The following is a 12,148-nucleotide window of genomic DNA, read 5'->3' as shown; positions in this document are numbered from 1 at the left end:
ACCAGTATGTATGTACCAAGTAATAGGCTAGATTTACATAAATTATGTATTCCCTATTAAAATGGAACTTCGTGTAAAAGCTTTTAGTATTTAATTATGGTAACAATTAAATGGAATAAAAAATATATCACCAAAACCTTGGTTTTACTTTAGAATAAAGTACGAAATGATTGAAATAAAATGTTACAGAGCAAAGCACACTCATATCTGAATGTCAGTATCTGTGTTTTTCAAAATTCCGTATTTACGTAAATATCATATTAGATATTTGATTTAGAGTACAGTATGAAATGCCAACAAACAAATAGACAGATTATAAAATAACAGAAATTCCCACGCCGACCATGATTTAAGACTCTTTGATGGACAACATCAAGAAAGTAAAAGCCGCAAATCAGTATCAACCCCCAGAGACGGAATGAACTGACAACCTTATTAATGAAAGATTAGCGCGGGATTAAGTGCTGTCTTTAGAGATACAACCAGTTTGAAAAGTCTGTGTATATCTCTTGTTTGTATATGACTTAGATATAAAGCCACGATTCGGAAGTACCTTGCTGATGTTTGCACTCATGTGACAATCCGGAGTAAACTTTGACTTTTATACAATAAAAACATATGCATTAAACTGGGAAACGAAATAAACTACGCTTTTGCATTAAGATAAAACACTAATGAGAATTAAATAGCAGTTTATGTGTAATTAATTTCATTAAATTCTACTTTGTGCAACTATTTAGCAAAGCGATGCTATTAAACGCAATGAAACAGGGTAACACATGCAGATGTTTGTCAGTAGCTTTTAAATTAGGTAGCACGACCGACGGTCTTCTAAGTGGGCTAAAAAGAAAATATATATATATATATATGTAGGATGTTGCACCCACAGCCGGAGTTATTAAGATTATACACGAGTATGTCAGTGCCATTCGGAACTCCTCTGCCAATTTTATCGAAAACAACCTCGGGTGTATGCCGGTACATCAGTTGAAGTAGTTCGTATTTTTTTAATTATATCATTAAATAAATGAATCACTCCTAACCAAATACTTGAAAGCATATAATAAACCATCCTCGGCACCCAGTGTATTATAACCTATATAATATAGGTTATAATACACTGGGTGCCGAGGATGATAATAAATGGCCGTCCCCTATCAAGACATATTGAAATTTGCAAATCTCTTGTAAAGATCAATATATCTTAACAATAATTTCACTGTGGAAATCAGATTAAAAATTGTGCTGAAGAATTGTTTGTATTTATAGTCGTTTCCTTTACGGTATATTAGAAAATTTAGTAGTAAAAAATCTTTAAAGAAATCTATCAGTGTGTGTATACCACGTGATCAATTGCGTCATAAATGCTACGTCGGAAGGCAACAATTAATTTCGAATGATGACTTTAAACAAAAATAACTTTCCTATTTTTTCACCATTTTAAATGAAACATAGCGCAGTCTACACCGCTTACGGACCTCGCATTTGGTCTTTTACCAGAGTTTGATTGATAGTTTATTTTCTTAAAAAAACTTCAACAAAACTTTTCACAATACGGCCGTTTGACGGAGCACTGTCAAAATATTATTTTGGAAACAGGTTTGTCGAAGTGTTTGATGAAACTAATCACCTTATCAAACTCATGTAATTAAACGAGGACGTGGCTCTTTAAGCGATATAGACTGCCTTTTGTTTCATTTAAAATGGTGTAGTAAAATAAAAGTTTTTCTTTGATTTATGTCTTTATTTTATGCGAAATGTTGCCTTCTGACGTAGCATAATGACGTAATTTATCACGTGGTATGTACACACGCTGTCTGTACTTACGAAGCATTTCAATAAAGGATTTTAGTCGTAACTTTAATTATCTTCAAATTGTATGAACGCCATAATCGACAATGCGTCGATTATTTTTATTTCCTTAACTTTGTGTTCATTTTCGATTCTTACTTTAGTTGAATAACTCGATTATTTTTTAATCTAAAGTGTTCTCTCTTTGATTAACTGTCAAATTAATCACATTCCACGAGAACACAACGATATTAAAAATGAGTTAAAACTAGTGTTGGGAATCGGTTGCAATTTTACTACTGATGATCGGTTCCACTCAAGTAACCGATTATCGATAGTACTATCGGTTTTAAAATACTAGATAGTACCTGAGTTGTAGTTTTATTCATGTACAGTATTAAACTCTTAATCATTAAATGCATATACCTTATGTCTATGATTGAAGTTATTAAGTGTTGTTGTATAAAAAATAGTTCATTTTCTTACTCATTGTGGCTTTCATCAGCCATATTGTTAAAGATAACATCTGAACACTTACTATTTTTTTTATTTTTTTTATTTCGATAATCGATTATAACTTAATACTATCGATTGTCGCCGATTTCAGTCCCAACCAATCGATTTTCGATTATAATCGATCATCGGAATATCACTAGTTACAACTAACACTATTTAAATCGTATCCTGCTCTTTTGTGGTAAAATAAGTTGAATTCGATAATTTATTTATTTATAATAGAAGTATTCATGTGATATTGGGACCAAGGTTTATATCGACTAACGTCTTGGGTATTTGTTAGATATTCACACTAAAAATGTGAATTTGTAAATGCAATACACACGTCGTATACCATTGTGTTTGATAACGGTTTGCAATTAATTTAAAACGATTTTTTTTCAAAACATATGCAGCAATTTTAACCACTAATGTTCATGTGGCGACATTTAGATGCTACTGAGAACACAAGCATGTTACCGATCTTTTTATCCCGTTCGCCATATTTCGGCTATTTCCGTAAGTACGGAATGTGAACGAAACGAGTTTTATTCGGTGCTATAAACCACCTTATTTAAAAAAAAAGATACATGAAAAATGAGTATACGGCTTGTTAAGTGAGATTTTATTGTCTTACTTGAAAGATGGCGACAAAAATGTAGAAATCTCCGTGTTTTGGGCTATATTTTCACCTGGTAAGTAGTATGAATTATATATTCCCATAAATGATGCCACGCTCTCGGCTCTGTTTACTGACACTCATTATGAATAATTGGCTCCTGGTCATTTGACGATTTTAACTGTTTTAAGTAATAGTTTGAAAAGTGTAACGTATTTACATACAGTTTTAAAAACTCTTTTCGTTATAAATATATGTCCGCCGCACATCTGCCGTACGTAATAAATGTGTTAAACGCATTTAACTTCCAAATAATGCTCTGAAATGGTAATTTTTTTAGGTATTTATGAATGAATGTACATAATGCAAAAGAAAATGTTCTTTGTTTCCGCTTACATCTCCCACTTAATGGGGTAGGTAGGAAGGCGTAACATTTTTTGAGAACCGGGATTCCGTACCAAACCGACCTATATCAGGGTACTGTATATCATTATTTTAGAATGTTGTAAATATCAAATTGTCAAATTTTAACATTTCACTCAAACGAATTTGTTTACTTAAGAAATTACTGAACAATCCACAAACCGATCAAATCGCAAAATGAGTAGAGTCGGAAGGAATAAATACGCCTAATCATATATTTTTGGAACGAAAATCTACATTTTAATGCAGTATAATCAGACCTAAAGGCTTTCTTAAACTGTAATGTATGGTGGACAACGGACCGAGTTTTTGTTATTGCCGTCCAAAAAATATGATTATGTAAGATATATAAATGTAAATTTTGTTTGGTTATTCGCAATTTGTAAAACGGTATGTTAAACAAAATGCATTTTTAGATAGTGTGTTGATATATTACAAAATATTCCTGAACAATAATTATTGAAATAGATCAACGGATACTTTGAAAGTATTACTACGCCATTCGTCCAAAATTCATTCCAAACAATTCATATTCGAACTATATTTATATTTAGGTTAATTATAATTCCTTTCATTTAATTATCAAAATGGTGAGATACAGAATTTTTGAGTTATTTTTTATGTTAGAATGATCAGATTTTTGACATCGAAATATAAGTACCATATGTGAAAACTTCCCTTCCAAGCATGTCCTTGCATGACTTTTATGTCTAAGTATTGTTTTCTGTAATTAATTGTTCATATGTTTATCACCCAAAACTACGAAAATCTTGAAATTATTTAACTTACCAAAATGTTCAGAATTACTCCAAAATCTTATTTTAAAACTGACATTTACGTTTCAAGAATTATTCCTCCGGTAGATTTCTGACGAGCACATTACGTTGAATAAAAAAATAAAGATTAATATCTAGGTAAAAAAAGGTTATATTTACACTGAATCGTTAGTACAGTGACGTTTGCCGTTTGTTGCGCGTTGATGTTTTTCGAGAGTAACACATGAATTCACTCAATTAGCAAAATAATGAAATTACGACACTTAGATAATTTCAGTTTTGTCCTAAAATCAACTGCGATCTTTACTGAAACTGGCCATAGCAAAGAAAAATATTGCGACGGAAAATCAACAAGACTTCCACACGTCTTGTAAGTATTAAAAAAATATTGCCGACCATTTAATATAGATGCTATCATTGATTTTAAAGGTCTTTATGAAAATTTAATGCACGCCATGGATTGCCCGGGTCTTGAACGTTTAATTTCCATACAGACAAACCTTTACAATAACATAATAATCTAATAAATAATTCCATTTATATTCCATACTCCATTATAACATTTATTTTGACGGTCTTTGTGAAAATTTAACGTTCGCAATCAGTTGCCCGGGACTTTTCCGCTTAATTTCCATACAGATAAACTTTTACAATAACCTTATAAATATTTCCATCTATATACCATAATCCATTATATCATATATTTTGGAAGTTTTTTTTATAAAATTTAATCGTTCGCCCAGCGCTAGGGTTGAATGGAATTACCATATAGCCCAACATCTACCCTTAATAACTAGTATACCATTACCGTTTGATGTAGGAATAATCTCGGACATAACAAGCAGCGCAACTCCAGTAAGAAGCAGCATTATGAAGTCTTGAATTTGTCTTCTCCGTTTCACGATGCAACAAACAATACCACAGAAGGGCGATAGAATGCAATCTAAAACTTCTTAAAGCAAGTTAAGTAAGTTCTTAATTAAAAAATAACATGCAGTCTGTAAGCTTCTTTAATCAAATTAAGCAAACTTTCTTTGCCGCAGAAGGGAACTAAGGTTAATCCCGTTCGTCCAAAAGTCTGATGTGTTCATGTGAAACGGAAAGTTTAAAGCCAGAAGGTTGCAAAAACATCGAAATGGAAATGGGAAACGGCAGTTTAATGAGTGATAAACAAAAGATAGGGCACGGGGAGGGACTGGATGCCTCCGTTGTTCGGATGGAGGCGAGTTGGTTGAAGGAGGTATTGTTGGGCTTACTGGGTGTGCGCGGAGATTGAAGGGCAGGTAACTACGTGGGCTGTGCGTAGTTTACTTTTTAAAGGGGTTAATTGTTTCAGTTTATTTAACCAGTTCATATGTTGAGTAGGCTGGTTTTTGCTTTATAATAAATTGCAGTGCGGATTTATGTGTATTCCATTAAAGGGTACTTAATTGTGCGTCCCTGGTGACATGAAAAGTATGAAGTGTTGATTTCAAAGTAGTCCATTTGATAACACCCGTTCGGCATACCAATTTATGTTCTGTAATGTCTACCTATGTTCGTTATAAAAAAGCAGTTAGTTTTGGCAGACGGGCTTAGAAAGGTTTGAAATGGTTTACAATTTAACCAATGTTTTGATGATGACTAATTAAAAGACCTTCAATCAATCCAGACCAAATCTGCCTGTGCTCAATCTCAATAAGATATCTTAGGGCCAAAAATATTTTTGGTTTATTTAGGGTAACCTTCCCAAAATTTCTAGGTAGGGTAGGTAGGGATTTTTTTGATTTTTTTAATATTTTTTTTTCAAAATCTGTCGTAAGTTCAGAGTGTTTTTTTGCACGTGGCAGTCTTTCCTACATAACTGTCATTACCTGACTTTGATTTATCATATAAACAATAATTCTGATTAAAATCTGCATTTATCCGCCCTTCGTAACTCTCTATTCTCTAACGAATATTTCTTTTGCTCAGAAACGGAAAAAAATAGTTAGGGTCGGCGCATTTTTATAGGTAGGGTCGGGTTACCCGAAACGGACATATTTTTTTTAGGCCTTAGTAGTAAACAGTACGCTGCTTTGGACAGCTCAGGTACAGCCGGGCAGATATGTCCTTACGATTAATTTATTGAAACGCAGTTTACGCCAAAAACCAGGTTACGACTGGAAATTTACCAATGCCCATTTCAATAAGATTTCTTAGTCGTTAAGCTCACGATAGTTAAAGTGACACTGTATATTAAAACAATAAATACACATGTATAACAAACATAACTTTTGAATGATAAACCTTTAACTACTTGCTAAATAATACATTTATGGAAATTATTATTGACGGATAACAAGATTGTAACGGTTTTTTTTAAACTATTAATAACTGAAAAACGCACAAATATTAAATGATTGGTGGGTGCTAAAAGATTTACAGTCATCAACTGTCATCTCATAAGGTAGAAATACCGTGTTTTCTGCACCTTTCTTTCAAACTAAAAACAATATATAAATATAAATATATACCTTTATAAGAACCGCTGTATTCCATATCTATTTTTTGTCAATTAAAACAATTGTAATAATTGTGGTTTATTTTTTTGTGAGTAAGAGTGCATCTTTAAGAGTGCTCTGTGACATCCGTTAATACGATATTTTTATTGAAACGCAGTTATACCTAAAACGGGATTACGTCTGGACATAAATTATCTTTAGCCTAGCGAGCTTTACTGAAACGAGTCCCTAACGGCATAATAAAAAATTTATTTCGCAGATTCCTATTTTCATGCTAAACAATAAATTTATAAGAAATGCGAACTATAAATTTCAAGTGACACATTGATAGAGGTATATTTAGTGAGACCTGGGACCGATAATTTATCAAACTCATACGGGTGGGAGAATGGGTGATCGAGAATTGTTGGAGTATTCTTAACTATAACACGCTGAATTATCTCAATACATTTGGACAAATTACGAGTAGCAAAGTGGGCAAGTCCTTTCTTGTTCCGGCAAATGCCTATATCTCCAGTCTTAAGGAGCAAATCCGCCCCTTAATTAAAAAGCCTTTAAGATCGTTTAAGATTTAACTTATTTCGCCTTCTTCCATTGGCCTGTTTGCCCTTATTTAGTCAGATTTCTTCTGATTTATACGAGTATTAATCAGTACTTTTGTAGCATCATCTTGCATAGTTCTACGAATGTACAGCACGTGATTACTTGTATACATATTAAGTTCTAGACACAATAATTCGTTTTCTACATTAAAGCACTATTTTTTCACAGTTTCTAGCTTTCAGAACAGAACAGAACATTTATTAGACTTAAGCATAACAAGCTCATCGTCATAATAACACATATACATACAAAAAACATATATATGGCATGCAACAATTTTAACATATAGCATATTATACGATAAATTCATTTGATTTTATTTTTTCTGGTGTCTCGTTTTTCATTGTTAAACTATTTGCGGTATCGAACTAGTTACACCAGTAACCGTTACGCATCTGGCGTTTATTTCCATGACCAAGGACAAACCACACTGCTGTGTTATGAATAGTGTTAATACAATTATATGATTTTATACCCCATACTGCCGCTCCGTAATGACAGGCACAACCCGTGTATATATGTAAATGTGTTTAAATGATGTTAGTTCTGTACGAGTCTCAATAAATGTCTGTTCAGTTTTGTTATATTATTTTATATCATACATGTGTTGTATATTTTGAAATGTTATCCCCCAAATAGTTCGTATGTTCGCAACGAGAAGCGTACGACTAGCACTTTGCGTTACCAGCTTTGCTGTTATATCATAATCTAAAAGTTAATAAAAAATCATATTGACTAATTTACCGTAAACGTAAATCAATGTTTTTGTAATGGCTGATTTCTTAAATGTACAATATTTATTTTATCATTATTAACAACCAATTCATTTTTAGTACACCAAGTGTACAATAAATGCAACATATTGCAAATCTTTCACAAATTTGGATAGTGATACTAAATCATCGGCACACAGTAAAATATAAACCTTTTCTCCTGCAATATAGTTATGCTGCAACTTTTAATAAGGTAGGTTTAATCGTCAATACTAAACAACCCAGTCGAAAACGAACAGCCTTGCCGGACGCCAAAGTCAGGTAATCAGTCAGTTGTATAGCTATTAATACGTCATCAAAAAATACATTTGCGTTAAAAGACTTTACACCAGAAGACTTAAGTAGAAAAATCTATATTTTCAAGATTAATCCCTCGGTCATTCCTATTGAAAGAGTCGAAGGCTTTCTGAACATCTATGAATGCACAGAAAGTAGACTAGTTTAACATTAAACGTGTTTCAACAGTATTTGTCACACTTGAAAAATGATGTAGGGTATATTTTCTTATGGTATTTCCTACTTTAACAATTATGTATTTATAAGCTATCTGCCTATTTCACAATTTTAAGTCTCCGTCTTTCCCTAGATACTGAATCTACGTATCTGACGTTTATATGTATTTATGTATGCATATCTGTATATGGGCTGGTGGCCTTCATACAATAAATATCTGAACTTTGACGTTTGATGTTTTCAATGTAAACTATACAAGTTATCCAATAACACATGTCACATAATTTCTCAGCTCTATCGTATGCGCGTCATGTATCAGCATTGGGAAAAATTTGTAATTTGTGTTTATCTCAAAATGAGGTATTTGTTTGACCTTTTGTTCAGCGTTTCTCTTGCCCACGGGGTCCTACGCCACAGAGAAAACCTGAGCCGCACGCAACAACATGAGAACCTCTCCGCGTCCGACGGCAAGGACGATGCCATATTAACTGTATCAACCAAGAGCATTCACATCGTTTGGCCGTTGGAAGATGTCATCGACAGGAAACTGGACACGTAAGATAATAGAGAACCCACCATACGGAAGCGACTGAAGATGCCGAATCGGTTTGGAAACGCAGCAGACGAGTACCCTACCACTGCGAAAGACTTTAACCGCCAGCAATACGCTGAGGCCTTTGACCTGGTGATCACCTGTGTTCGAGAACCATTTAACCAGCCAGACTTCCGGTTGTATTGCCGACTCCAGGATTTCTACTGAAGCGTAAACAAGTCGACATCAGTTCCTCTGAGGACATAGACTACATTTTGGACGTAAACAAGGACGACCTGGGTCGCAAGAGGAGGACACACCTTTCTCGCAAGAACCCCATCCGAAGCCCTATCATTCAATAATTTTCGACTCGCCTTCCCATGAATGTAAAATGATCACATCCAACCCTGTTACCCCTGTCTGCAAAGAATTCACAGTATGCATCAATGGCTTCAAGTAAGGAGGCAACCGATACAATTTTACAGGCTTTTCCAAGTGCAGGAGGCCACTTATTCAAATTTTAAAGACGGCTGCAGACAGAGGCCAAAATGAGCTATAATTCGGGTCGATTGGTCCAAGTTCAGTTACTATTTTATTATACATTACTATGAATTATAACTAAACGGTCTATTATATAAATATATGCTTTATATCTAAACGGTCACTTTATCTTTTTGTGTTAGTTTTAAAATATGCATAACGAACCGGTGGTTATAAACATTGCCTTTAAGTATGGCTCTCGCTGGGAAAGTCGTTGACCAGTTTATTCTTTTACTGACCAAGTAAAATACCATATGACGTACGCTAAGTACTTACAACAATAAACTAAGAAAGGTAAGAAACGTGAACTTTGAGATTCCCAATTGAGTGTCAAAATTTTCTTTTGATCGATCTGATTTGATTGACCATGACCATGATTGACCATGTGCTTAGCTCGTTGTGCCATAAAATAAGTGTACATATATACACTTTAGAAGTACTTTACACGTACTATCCAATTTCTAAATTACAACAAGTTAAGACTTAAGAAATAAACCTATATCCAATAGCCAGAGCTTGGGCTCGCGGCATTTGGGGTACAAAATTACTCGTTTGGCGAATATCCCACAAAAAGGTGGATGTAAAACTCCCCCTTTGGCCTCAAAATTATGTTTCAGTCACACTTGGGGATGTGACGAGGTCAATCCATAATGCAGCCACTGTAGGGTGCGTGCAGACCGTTATAAACTCAACAACAACAACAACAACAACAACAACAACATTTTAGAAGTGTTTATGCCTCTGTGCTTGTCTCTATTTCATTTTTGTTTGGGTCCTTGCCTTTTGCCCTTAAACAGGGATTATTTGAATTGAGTATTTTGTCACTTTACATTTAATTGTATTATGGTAAATGATGTTTATATCGCATTATAACGTAATTGATCACGCTATATATGTGTTTTACCTGTTGATTATAATGATAAAATCAAAATACAGTCGAAACTCGCTATGTCAAACACTGTTATCTCTATGTTCTGGTTATGTCAAACTCTTTTTCGAATATGATGGGTTGAGTAAAACATGTTGTATATGTCGGTTATATCGAATGTTCGTTATCTCGAAGTATTTCCCGTTCTCTTAACACCTTCGACAAAGAGAGTTTGGACTAACAGTTTATTGAAAAGTCGCGAAATCTCTTCATCATGGAACAAGCTATGTACACTGTACAGTACAGAAAGAGATAATTCGAAAACAATAAACACATCCTCATTTTAAGTATAAGCATATCAGTTTCTATGTAAACATTTACGTTTACATTTTTTACATCAATGTTAGGTGCAAAGTTTTCAACGACCCCTACCGCCCGATCAGCGATATTACATTTTCAAAAATCCTCATTAAGCTTAAAAGACAAATAGTCTGCACCCTAAGTACACATTCCGTTCCGGGGTGGGATGGGGGTGGGGTTTAATCGGAAATCTTAAGTAAAACGGGTTTTAACCTGTAACACGATTAAGCTAAAAATATGTTATTCAGAACAAATGAGGTTGATTGGGTAGCTTTGTATTGCAAACATGCTTTTAAGCTACGATATACTGCTTTGAATAATAATGCTTAACTTTTAACATGTTGAAATCATTGTTAGTTCATATATGTATATATGTATAATGCACTCTCGCATTTATCAACTATTGCCATGCCATGTGTTATGTTATTGTAACAACGATGAACTGTATATGTTCAAGTTAACAATAAATTTTCTGTTCTGTTCTGTTCTGTTCTGGTGATGTTTTCGCTTGTTTAAATTTCAAAGGCGTGATCTCTTCAATGGAAAATTAGCAAACAAAATAAATAAAAAACAATGGGATCAGCTTGATCTTGTTATAGTCGGATCAGCCGCTTGAACGGCCTAGTTTAATACTTCTTTAAGTGACTCGAATTTTCGAGAAATCAGGCCCCGGGGGTATCCAGCGATTGAATGACGAGAAATTAAATAACACTACATATTAAAGTTTAGCATTATTACAATAGCTGAGAAGGTTGTGGGTGTTTTCGATGTCTGTTTTTTTAACTAAAAAATACAGGCGCGTAGCTGACTGTACGCAATTCGCAATTGCGTAATGGAATTTTGACAGGTCGAAGTTTTTGTCATACCGAAACCCCCGAATTTGAAATGCCCCCTCCCACACCTACCCCACAAGCCATCGATCTGCGTAATCCAAAATTGGCCCTAACCACACGCCTGAAATACATTCATAAACTGACTGACGTTACCAAATCAAGATAAACATGGTTAAAATCAAGGCCTTGACGACTTTAATACTGTCATATATTTAGAATGTACTATTAGTATATATCACTGCTGTCCTTGTTTTCGGCGGGGGAGTATTTTCTATTTGCGCTTTGACGTCACTTCGTCCTGACCTTTTTTAAACCTCGCCTGATATTAAATCACACTATCAAGAAAGCTTTGATAATCCCGATACGTATTTCCAAATATATAACAGAATGAAACAGATCGTGAACTGGTAGTCAAAATAGCAGAATAACAATGTACGTATGTATATACATTTTCATGACCTTCGTATTTTAAAACTGTGTACTTACATGTACATAATTATACATATCATGTCGGTGAAAAGCTATATATAGCTTATGTTTTAAATGTCACATCCAACAATTAACAAATATTGTTTAGACTTTATACACAATTTCATAAT

Source organism: Mya arenaria, chromosome 5 (genome assembly GCF_026914265.1).
Source record: "Mya arenaria isolate MELC-2E11 chromosome 5, ASM2691426v1".
Classification (NCBI taxonomy): domain Eukaryota; kingdom Metazoa; phylum Mollusca; class Bivalvia; order Myida; family Myidae; genus Mya; species Mya arenaria.
The sequence above is the reverse complement of the archived record's forward strand: the minus strand, read 5'-3'. Positions refer to the sequence as shown.